Raw genomic sequence first — 11621 nt, 5'->3', positions numbered from 1 at the left:
GAAATGTAAATAAAGACAATATCTAATAAAAAAAAAGGAAAAAAAAAAAGAATGTGTAGGCTGGTGCTATAAGTTTTCCTTTCCTCAACACTGTCCCTGCTTGTCATCTGAGGGATATTTCTGGATATGCATATCACTGGGGGCTAGGAGTCTCATTGCCACAGTATTATGAGTGCTTATGTTGTATTTGGATTAGATTTTCAAAAATGTTACATTGAAAAATTCCAAGCAAAGACAACAATAAAGGAATTAATATAAAAAAATAATTAATCCAAATTACTATCTGTACCTACACACAATAAAGTTAATCATACAAAATATTCTTGCTGTGAAATGCAGCCCACCACCTGTTCTCCTTGCCTTTCTTTTATCTCAAAGTTGAACCAACATTATGTTATTGTTGATGTTTATTAAACATTATTTGTAAATCTATATACTCAAGGTACTGTAATAATTTAAACCCTATAAAAAGTGTTTATTGCCTAATATTTAGCTAAAATAATTTTCCTCAGAGAGTAGCCACTATAATAGTCTCTAACCTACTGTTTGAATTCTAAGCTTTCTTTACAATCTAAAAGATTTTTTTCTCAATCTAGGCATATATTTTTATATATTCATTAAGTCATTAACATAATATATTTATTTTTCCTCAGAGAAGTTCAACCAGATTATTTTTTCAGCATAAAGATTTCTCCATCCTCACCTCTCTCATCATCATTTGATCATCTCTACAAATATCCATGTCACTTTTTTCAAGTGGAAGGGAGTAGCTCTGATTGCATCAGAACTTCCATGGAGTGAACTTTTGATTATCCTAAATATAATCATATAAGATCTATCATCATCTTTTATATTTGTCTTAATATTAATTTTTTTAAATTTGCTTTTATTATATATATGGGTGCTTTACCTTTGTGTGTATATGTGTGTATGTGGGTGTGCATGTGTGTGTGTGTGTGTGTGTGTGTGCATTGCATGTGGAGGTCAGAAGAAAGCATTGGATCGCCTAGAAATGGAATTAACAAATGCTTGTCACCTGCCATGTGGGCACTGGAAATTAAACCCAAGTCTGATAAAGCAACCTCTGGTCTTAATTCTTGATCCACCTCTCCTACCTTTTACTAACTTCTTTTTATTGTTTTGCTTTTTTGAAGAATTTACTAATAGTACTTTTTTGAAGAGGACTTTATTAGATGTGAACTAGCAAATGCCATTGTTGGTGTGCAAAGTTATAGATTGGCATGTTTGCTTACTAGGAAACATTTTGGTTCAATTTTCTTCTTTTTCCTTTTGTTACTTTAGAAATAAAATAATTAAACTTCTTCCCCTTCCCTTTCCTCTCTTATTTCTCCCAGTCCAAAACCTCCCATATAACTGTCATTGTTTACAAATTTATGGCCTTTTATTCATTAATTGTTATTACATGCATATGTGTATATACAGATGTAATCTAAATATACCCTGCTCAGTATGTATAATGCTACTTGTATTGTGTTTTCAGGGATGACCATTTGGTGTTGCATACCTTGCAGTAAACAACAGCTCTCAAATTGGACTTCCTCAGCAAGAGAGAAGAAACCCTATTGGATACTGGAAATCTAGATAACTATTAAATGCTAGTGAATGTTTTAGTAGAACATACAACCACTACTTTACTAAACCAGGAAAATTCCTATCAACAATCTAAATATTTATTCTTTTACATAACTAGGTACAGCCTTCACCTCTCATCAAGAAATCATCTCTGTGCAACAAAGAGAGACTACTACACCCCACTCCTAAACAAATTGTAGAGTTGTGTGTCCTAGTCCCTGTGCATACATACACAAAACACTACCACACCTAAGTCTCAGGGAAGATTGCCAGTGAGAGAGTGGGCAAAATCTTTGAAAAGGGCAGAAGATTAAGGAAATTGCTATGAGAATGTGTCACTTTGGAATGTCAGAGTCTCACCAGCATCAATGCCTAAACACGAGCTGAACAAGATCAACACCAACAGACATGCTAAAGTGCTCAGGAAAAGCCAAAGAAGCACAAGCCCTAGAACAAGATTTCTAGGCAACTCTGGAAGGCTGAGAACAGGAAAAATAGTCTTCCCCAAGAAAGAACACTCTATCCAGGCTATAAGGAAATATTTTGATGCTCCCTTTGAAATTCCTTCAGTTTCTTAGAGTAGCTTTCAAATGTATTTAACTTTTTATTAAAGCCCCTGCACCTGTGTACTTCAAGTCTAGTAGTGTGCCAAGCTTGATGAGATTATCACATAAAATAAGACCAAACTTTCAGAAATTCTTCATCATATTTCTTGAGATGGAGCATGAGTGTATATTTAATGATTTTCTATGTATTTCATTTTCATTCTTTTCAAGGTTAATTTATAGACCAACATTTGTAATTTTCTGAAGAAAATATGATAGTATTGAGCTTACAACTCACCTATATCTAATCTATACATAAGTCAATAAATTCACATATGTATAGTAAGCATTAAACATTTATCACATTACCCATGCATATGTATATGAACTATAAAGTAAAATATATTTTAACATAGTGCAGACCATGCAAACTTCCACCTAGAATAGCGGTTCTCAACCAGTGGGTTCCAACACGTTGGGGGGGTTAGTTGACTCTTTTACAGGGTCTCCTAAAACCACTGGAAAGCATAAAATTTTTACATTATGATTCATGACTGTGGCAAAATTACAGTTACGAAATCACAATGAAAATAAGTTTGTGGTTGATGAGCTACAAGGAAGGGTTGCAACATTAGGAAGGTTGAGAAGCAGTAATCAAGACAAATATTCTTCACTAAAACCTATTCTTCTTGAGGAAATTATAAAATGAAGTAACTGCAATGTTTGTTCTACATCTTTCTAGCATTTCATTTATATTCTTCAGTAAAATGTAATTGAATTCCTTATCATCTACTTGCTACTTAATTGTCTAGAACCCTCTATAATGGAGGCCTAAAGTTGAAAATATCATTTATACTCTTACTCTCTTGGCATGTGTAATCTTTCTGTAATTTGAACTGTTTGGCAATATTTAAGAATCTATGTGCATTCCTATACTCCTGAGCATAAATGTATATGCACATGCATACACAATCAAGTTTAACAATATGTTCAAATACAAATCACAAAATTCTAGAATGTCAACAGACTTTAAGCACTTACCACAATTAATATTATGTGCTACAAAAAAAGATGGCCAAAGGTGCTTAGTGATTTACAATACCCCATAATTATTGAGGATTTCAATGGTATGAGTATTTTCTTGAATAACATTGGTTTATAAATAATTTTTAAATCATATGTACTTAATTTTTATTATGTAGATATGTCATTTACTGCAACATCAATGAAAATTCTGTGAATATATACCGTCAAAAGAGAAATAAATCTAGTGATTTTTTTCTTATGAAATACACACTAGTGTTATATTAAAGAAAGATTACTGTTGTTAGCTAATTTTGCAAGTATATAGGCCAAAGAAATCTATAATGACAAACCTTTGAAGCATGAGTGATGTGGAAGAGTTATGGATATTAATTCAGCCTTTGCATGTGGTGTTCAGTGAAATATTAAGCTTTAGAGTCTGTGGGAGTGTATCTAAATATAGTTGTTATTTTGCATTTTTATTTTGCAGTTTTTCAGACATATTCATAGCAGGGGAAAAAATAAAAATGTGTCTGCCACAAAGGCATAATTCTCAATTGTATGTTGTTGGGTAATTTCTTCAGAGCCAAACCACAGCACAGGGAAGACCAAGACACTTTGCTCGGTTATCTTCTGATTACTTCTTCCAAACTTTCTTTTCTTCTGCTGCAGTGATGTGGGAAATCTACAACCATGTCTCTCCAGAGATGCCAACTTCCATGAAGAAGTCCTGCATTGACTGTAACTGATTTGTTTAACTTACACGTACCATTGATTGTTTCTCTGATATTCTTGTCAACAGTCTGTTGTACTGGCTGAATGACGAAGTTCAATTTTAAAAGCAAAGATAGAAATTGGAAATTTTCAAATCAAGAACTCAAATTTGATCCAAGAATGTTCTGTTTGGCTAACATGCTTCTTAAAGGTTTTAAAATATTTAACATTTTAAGATTTTCATACATTCTTTTCTTCATCTTTTCACATTATCTTTCATAACTATTGTTTATATACTTTTTTAAATTTCCTTTTACTGAAATTTTGGATTGCAGGGCTGCTTAGATGGAGACCTTTATGCATTGTGTACCACACATGCATTGTAGACTCACAGAAGTTTTGTTTTGTGACTAAATCTTTTGATTTTAGACTTTACCAAATAGAGGTAGAAAGATGAAGGAATTTATTTACAATCATAAGCAGAAAGAAAAAAAAGAAGCTAACATTTGTAACAAAAGTGAAATTTATCGGGTAATAAGGGTATTGAGAGGCTACCCCCACTCCCTCTTGGGACAAGTCTCCATGTTAAAAAAAAAAAAAAAAAAAAAAAAAAGCCGGAGAACTCAACCTGCAGCAGAATCCAAGCCAGGAAGGATCCCATGGCTTGTCCTTGGCCAGAGTTACTCCCTAGCAACAATTGATCAAAGATTAGTCTGATTAATTCAGATGTTCTTTCAGACCATTCACGATTGTAAATGGACTTGCTTCAGAGTATGCACCTGTCAGAGTACAATAGTTATACAGTTAGATACTTGGCAGGCTAAACTCCTCTAACTTGTTCACCATTTCCTATGAAGTCTCGTGCCCTAAGAGCTTGGGACTGCATCCTCCCATTCTGCTGTCAGAGAAGGCAGTGTGGCCCAAGCTTGAGCTTGTAAATAAAGACCCTAATACAATTGCATTGGAACCAGCTCCTTGGTCATCTTTGGGGTTCACTAAGACTTCCTGGCACAATAGAATCTCAGCAATAACTAATTATGATTTTGTCAATGGCAAAGAAAAATTCTTATGCTGAATAGTAATGTTAAAGAGGAGAAAAATGTAGACTTGGGAGTCTAGGCTAGTTTGGCTGGGCCAAAGAACATAATTCCATTGTTCTTGGAAATCTTTGACAGTATATGACAATATTGCCTCTATATTAGTTAATACACTTTGTTACTCTAAGTAAATAGTCACACTTGGATTTTTGTTGCTTAAAATGCAAGAAGACTCATACTTTTGATTGTGAGCCTTCCCTTTAATGACTGAGCCATCTCTCCAGTGTAAAAGGACTTTTAAAGATTCTGAAATCAATTTGTTACCCTAGTTCTCATTATCCTTTAAAATAGGTCATTGAAAACTTAATGGGTCACAAAGACAAAAAAGACAGATATGACATTTCACCTGGATTAGGTTTCTCACTGCTGTTTGTTAGCTTCTGCATTCAGTAGATTACAAGGTTCCACTGTTTGGAGATCACATGGATGTTCTGCATTTCCTTGGCTTCTGGGCTATCACATCATATCTGGCTTCCTGGTGACTTATGTTCCTGTTAAACAAAGAAAAGGCTGAAAAATGTCAAAACCAAAGTCACCCAGCAACTCATACTAGCCATCACTTATTTATACTTGAACAAAATTCACAACTTAAATATAGAAGCATAGTAACTCCAGAGAATTTTATTTGGATTTCATACTTTATGCCAATGTACAGTTCAGCAAAGAGAGAGAGGAAATTTAGAAGACTTCCATTTTTGTATGCAAGTATCTCTCAAGGAATATTCAGGCAGAGTGCATGCGTAGCCAATGAGATATTGATCTTAAGGAAAAAAAAGTGAAAGTCTTGACTGCTTAAGCTAGTCAACTTATGAATGGATATTAAACTTAAAATTTCCTTAGAAGTTAATCAAGAAGATTCATCAGACTCTCTTATGCAGCACAATTATTATTTAATAGTAACAGAAATGAGACATGTTGTCTATGGATCATGGAGTGTTCCCAATCCAAAATTATGCAGTTTGCTTTAATTCCTGGGTGAAACAATTAATGGCAGATGAATTTATCTATAGAAATGTACACAAGGTGTCTGATCAGAGTCTCAGGAGACAGATAATTTGGAATGCAGTGCTCAAATAAAAGGGGGAAATATTTTAAATAAAATACCTGGAAGCTTGTTACTATAGATATAAGATTATATAAGATTAAATTTCTTATCTGTAATTACTGAATGTCTATAAATCAAGGTTTGAAGTGATGGCATCATAATGATTTCTCATCTATTACATATTCAAAGAGATGATGTTTATTTGATACATGTATAAACCCAGCTGTTTGATGGTTTAATCTAGCTTTAAATTTTTATCTGTAAATAATGTTTTTATATAATTTACCCAATACCTTCCTTCTTCACTAAAGTGAGGGACCCTCACTTTAGTCCCTACAAAGCCATCTAAAATTCATGACTTCTTTTTTAAATTATTATCAAGCATATAAACATATATGAATAAACATAAATATCTTTTATATCTAGTTAGTGTTGTTCATTTTTAAGACTGATTATTTTGTATTGGAAAGCAATTAGAACGTTCTTCCCTGGGGAGACATTTTCTCTTCTCAGTAGTCCTTAATAGCCAGTAGATCTACATCTAAGAGGGGGACCCCATGATTTCCTCTCTCCACATAGTTTTATCAACGGGGCCTGTCACTGTTCAGATCTTACAGCCTTACTGTTGCTCAATAATATTCGTGAGTGTAACTTACCTGTCATATAAAAATGATTCAGTTTTGCAGCAGGCAATATCGTCCTTTGGATCTTGTATTCTTTTCACTCTATTATCTCCAATATTCTGTGATTCTTAGGTAGAAGAGGTATATTATAGAATATCTATTAGGACTGGGCAATCCATGGTCAGCCACATTTTTACAAATTGTGTTTTCCTGTAGGTGTCTCATGCATCTGAACAAGACTTCTTTGATGAAAGGCAAGACCTACACTTATTTGTTGGTATAAGGACAAGTGTTAAGAATTAAGTTAGAGAGTATACTGATTTAGGAGCATACCAGAAGTTGTCCTATACATTACATGGACTCATCAACCATGGGTAGTTGGCTAGGTTTACTGTAACAGACATGAATTCCTTCTTATTTAGAAGCCTTTAACTCCAATCAGTGACCTTCTTATTACCTTCTAGATATAATAGCACACAGCAGTTAAATATGGTTGCTTTGGAGTCCCATATTAACTCCTAAGTGTGTCCTGTTGGGGGAGTCCCTTAATCCTTATTCTTCATCCTCATCCTCATCATCAAGTTTTGATTGCACTTTTAATTTTGTGCTGTTTTTGTTTTGTTGTTTGGTTTTTAGTCTGCATCTTGATTGGTGGAAAGGTAATACTTCCATATATTACTAAAATGATGAAGCAAATATTTAAGAGGGAGGCCAGAGGAAAAATGACAATGAGACCTGGTTAAGGAGGTGATTTTCTTTGTGTTAAAATTGGGATTAGCAAACATGGTGTGAGTGAAGACTGGTGTGCTTGGAAACTGCGAACTAGCCAAGTTGAGTGATTGAAAGCAAAAGGTGGAAGATTGAGCCTGAGGACACTTTGAGGTCATAAAGTGGTGACAGAGCACCTTTTTGAGAAACAGTACCACCTTCAGAGTAGCATGGAAGGAAATGCTTAAGGACACTGGCTTAAAGTGAAAATTTATTCACAGCAGGGTAGGTCATTAGAAAGGTGAGGCAACCCACTAGATCAAGACTGGCAAATAGGTTTCATCTTGATCCCTAGTCTATTTGATTTGTAGTAGCTGTGTGGAGAGATGTGGACAAATGGGCTAAGATTTATATTAAATCCTACAATTTAGTACCCTGTAATTGATTAGTGATATCTATATGGACATGGAAATGTGAGTTACAGGCATAGCCCATGTAATGTTTCTTTCATCACTACATTAAATATCTTTTTATTGTTAGTTGAGTACAAGGGTCTAAATCTGATTGATAGAAGTTTAGCTCATCAGTTAAACAACCTGATCAGTAAACAAGATAGTTTTGAGTCATCCTTCTGGTCTGAGGCAGTGGCTAGCTCCACACCTACACTCAAAATACCCAGAGGAAGCTCAACTACCAGGTACTCTAACATGCCTAGAATCATAGGTGAGGAGGCCACAACATCTGTCCCAACACCAACACCAGAAGTAACTAGGACACAAGGGATCCAAGGATGCAAGAACACCTGCCCTGCCAGTGGCATGGGTTCCTACCAGTCTGACCCAGTGCACTGAGCACACCTTGGGCACTAGGTCTGCACCCAACCCCACAACACCCAGAAGAAGCTTGACTCTTAGGTGCTCTAACACACCCAGGGTCACAAGATCTCAGGAACTTGGTCACACCAACATTTCAGGTTCCCAGAAGCAGCTTGACTCTCAGGAGCTCTAACATACACAGAATCTCAGGCTCACAGGATCCAAGAATCACAGAATCACAGAGATAGCTGGACTCTCAGGAGTTCTGACACAACCAGGATCACAGGAGAGACAGGCTCCAATCAGAGACAGCAAACGCAGGTAACACTAGAAATAATCAGATGGCAAGAGGCAATCATAACAACATAAGCAATAGAAACCAAGGTTACACGGCATCATCAGAACCCAGTTTTCTGACCACAGAAAGTCCTACGTACCTAAACACACCAGAAAAGGAAGATTAAGATCTAAAATCACTTCTCATGATGATGATATAGGACTATAAGAAGGACATAGATAATTTCTTCAAAGAAATACACTAGAACACAGGTAAACAGCTAGAAGACCTTAAAGAGGAAACCCAAAATCCCTTAAAGAACTATTAGAAAACACAATTAAACAGGAGAAGGAAATGAACAAAACCATCCAGGATCTAAAAATGGAAAAATAGAAACAATAAAGAAATCACAAAGGGAGATAACCCTAGAATTAGAAAATTTAGGAAAGAGATTGGGAGTCATAGATGCAAGCATCACCAACAGAATACAAGAGACAGAATAGAGAATCTCAGGTGCAGAAGACACCATAGAAAACATTGACACAACAGTCAAAGAAAATGCAAATAGCTACTAACCCAAAGCTGTGTCCCAGCAAATCCAGGATACCACAAGAAGACCAAACATAAGGATAATAGGTATAGAAGACAACAAAGACTCCCAACTTAAAGATCCAGTAAATATCTTCAACAAAATTATAGAAGAAAACTTCCCTAACCTAAAGAAAGAGATGCCCATGAACATCAAGATGCCTACAGAACTCAAAATAGACTGGACCAGAAAATAAAAATTTCTCCCTTCACATAAGAATCAAAACACCAAAGGCACAAGACAAAGAAAGAATATTAAAAGTTATATGGGAGAAAGCTCAAGTAACATGTAAAGGCAGACCTATCATAATTACAACAGACTTCTCACAAGAGACTACAATAGCTAGAAGATCCTGGGCAGATGTCATAGAGAGACTGAGAGAACACAAATACCAGCCCAAGCTACTATACCCAGCAAAACTCACAATTACCATAGATGGAGATACCAAGATATTCCATGACAAAAACAAATTTATACAATATCTTTCCACAAATCCAGCCTTTCTAAGGATAATAGATGGAGAACTCCAACATACAAAAGGGAAACTACATCCTAGAAAAAGCAAGAATGTAATCTTTCAACAAACCCAAATGAAAATAGCCACCCAAACATAAAGTAACAGGAAGCAATAATCACTATTCTTTCATATCTATTAACATCAATGGACTCAATTCCCCAATAAAAAGACATAGAATAACAGACTGGATTCACAAACAGGACCCACATACAAGAAACACACCTCAGTGACAAAGACAGACACTACCTCAGAGTAAAAGGCTGGAAATTTTTTTCCAAAGAAGTGGTCCCAAGAAACAAGCTGGAGTAGCCATTATATATCTAATAAAATATACCTTAAACCAAAAGTTATCAAAAAAAATAAGGAAGGATACTTTATACTCTTCAAAAAAATAGATCAAGATTAAACTCTCAATTCTGAACATCTATGCACCAAATGCAAGGGCATCTACATTCATAAAAGAAACTTTACTAAAAGCTCAGAGCACACCTTGCATCTCACAAAATAATTGTGGGAGACTTCAACCCACAATCTCAGCAATGGACAGATCATGGAAACAGAGACTAAACAGAGACACAGCAAAACTAACAGAAGTTATGAACCAAATGGATTTAACAGATATCTATAGAACATTTCATCCTAAAACAAAAGAATATACCTTCTTCTCATCACCTCATTGTACCTTCTCCAAAACTGACCATATAATTGTTCATAAAACAGGCCTCAATAGATACCAGAAGCTTGACATAATCCCATATCAGGTTACCTAGGACTAAGGTTGGTCTTCAATAACAACAAAACAATGCAAAGCTTACATATACATGGAAGCTGAACAAAGCTCTCCTCAATAACTTGGTCAAGAAAGAAATGAAGAAATTAAAGACTTTTAGTGAAAATGAAGGCACACCATACCAAAACTTATGGGACACAATGAAAGCAGTACTAAGAGGAAAACTCGTAGCTCTAAGTGCCTCCAAAGATAAAAACTGGAGAGAGCATACACTAGCAGCTTGACAGCACATGTGAAAGCTCCAGAATAAGAAGAAGCAAATACACTGAAGAGAAGTAGATGGCAGGAAATTATAAAATTCATGGCTGAAGTCAAACAATTAGAAACAAACAAACAAACAAACATATAAAGAATCAACAAAACCACAAGCTGGTTCTTTGAGAAAATCAACAAGATAGATAAACCAGACTAACCAGAGAGCACAGAGACAGTTTCCAAATTAATAAAATCAGAAATGAGAAGGGAAGCATAACAATGGAAAGCAAGGAAAATAAAAAAATCATCATATCCTACTACAAAAACCTATACTCAAAAAAATTGGAAAATCTGGATGAAATGGACAATTTTCTAGACAGATACTAGGTGGTAAAGTGAAATCAGGATCACATAAACCATGCAAATAGTCCCATAACCCCTTAAGAAATAGCAGCAGTCATTAAAAGTCTCCTAACCAGAAAAAGCCCAGGACCAGATGGGTTTAGTGCGGAACTCTATCATACCTTCAAAGAAGACCTAATACCAGTATTCTTCAAACTATTCCAAAGAATAGAAACATAAGGAACACTACCAAGTTAGCACTATGATGTCACAGTTACACTTATACCAGAACCACTCAAAGACCCACAAAGAAAGAGAACTTCAGAACAATTTCTCTTATGAAAATTTTCATAGGGTTAGAAAAAGCAATTTGCAAATTTATTTGGAATAACAAAACATCTAGGATAGCAAAAACTATTCTCAACAATAAAAGAACTTTTGGGGGAATCATCATTCCTGACCTCAAGCTACATTGCAGAGCAATAGTGTTAAAAACAAAAAACAAAAAATAAAATATAAAAAACAAAACAAAACAAAAAACTGTATTGTGTTGGTACAGAGACAGTCAGGAAGATCAATGGAATAGAATTGAAGATCCAGAAATGAACCCCCACACCTATGGTCACTTGATATTTGATAAAGGGGCTAAAGCCATCCAGTAGGGAAAAAAGAGAGCATTTTCAACAAGTGCTGCTTGCTCAACTGGAGGTCAGCATATAGAAGAATGCAAATCAGTCCATTCTTATTT

At 35.1% G+C, this 11621-nt stretch overlaps 1 long non-coding RNA gene across 5 annotated transcripts in view; it reads right to left on the bottom strand.

Moving 5' to 3' along the window:
- LOC116091968 overlaps positions 1 to 11088 on the bottom strand; it is a 45090-nt gene extending 34002 nt beyond the window's left edge. For 2 of the 5 annotated variants that reach the window (XR_004119127.1, XR_004119126.1), the window contains exons 1-3: positions 11008 to 11050; positions 6674 to 6767; positions 5319 to 5463 (exon numbers count right to left, since the gene is read on the bottom strand). This is a non-coding gene — a long non-coding RNA (uncharacterized LOC116091968). The other 3 variants (XR_004119125.1, XR_004119124.1, XR_004119128.1) reach the window with 3 other exon arrangements.
- Between the last annotated feature and the right edge of the window lie 533 nt (positions 11089 to 11621).

The sequence above is a fragment of the Mastomys coucha genome, unplaced genomic scaffold (assembly GCF_008632895.1).
Source record: "Mastomys coucha isolate ucsf_1 unplaced genomic scaffold, UCSF_Mcou_1 pScaffold15, whole genome shotgun sequence".
Taxonomy (NCBI): Eukaryota; Metazoa; Chordata; class Mammalia; order Rodentia; family Muridae; genus Mastomys; species Mastomys coucha.
This window is presented reverse-complemented; position numbering and strand designations above follow the sequence as displayed.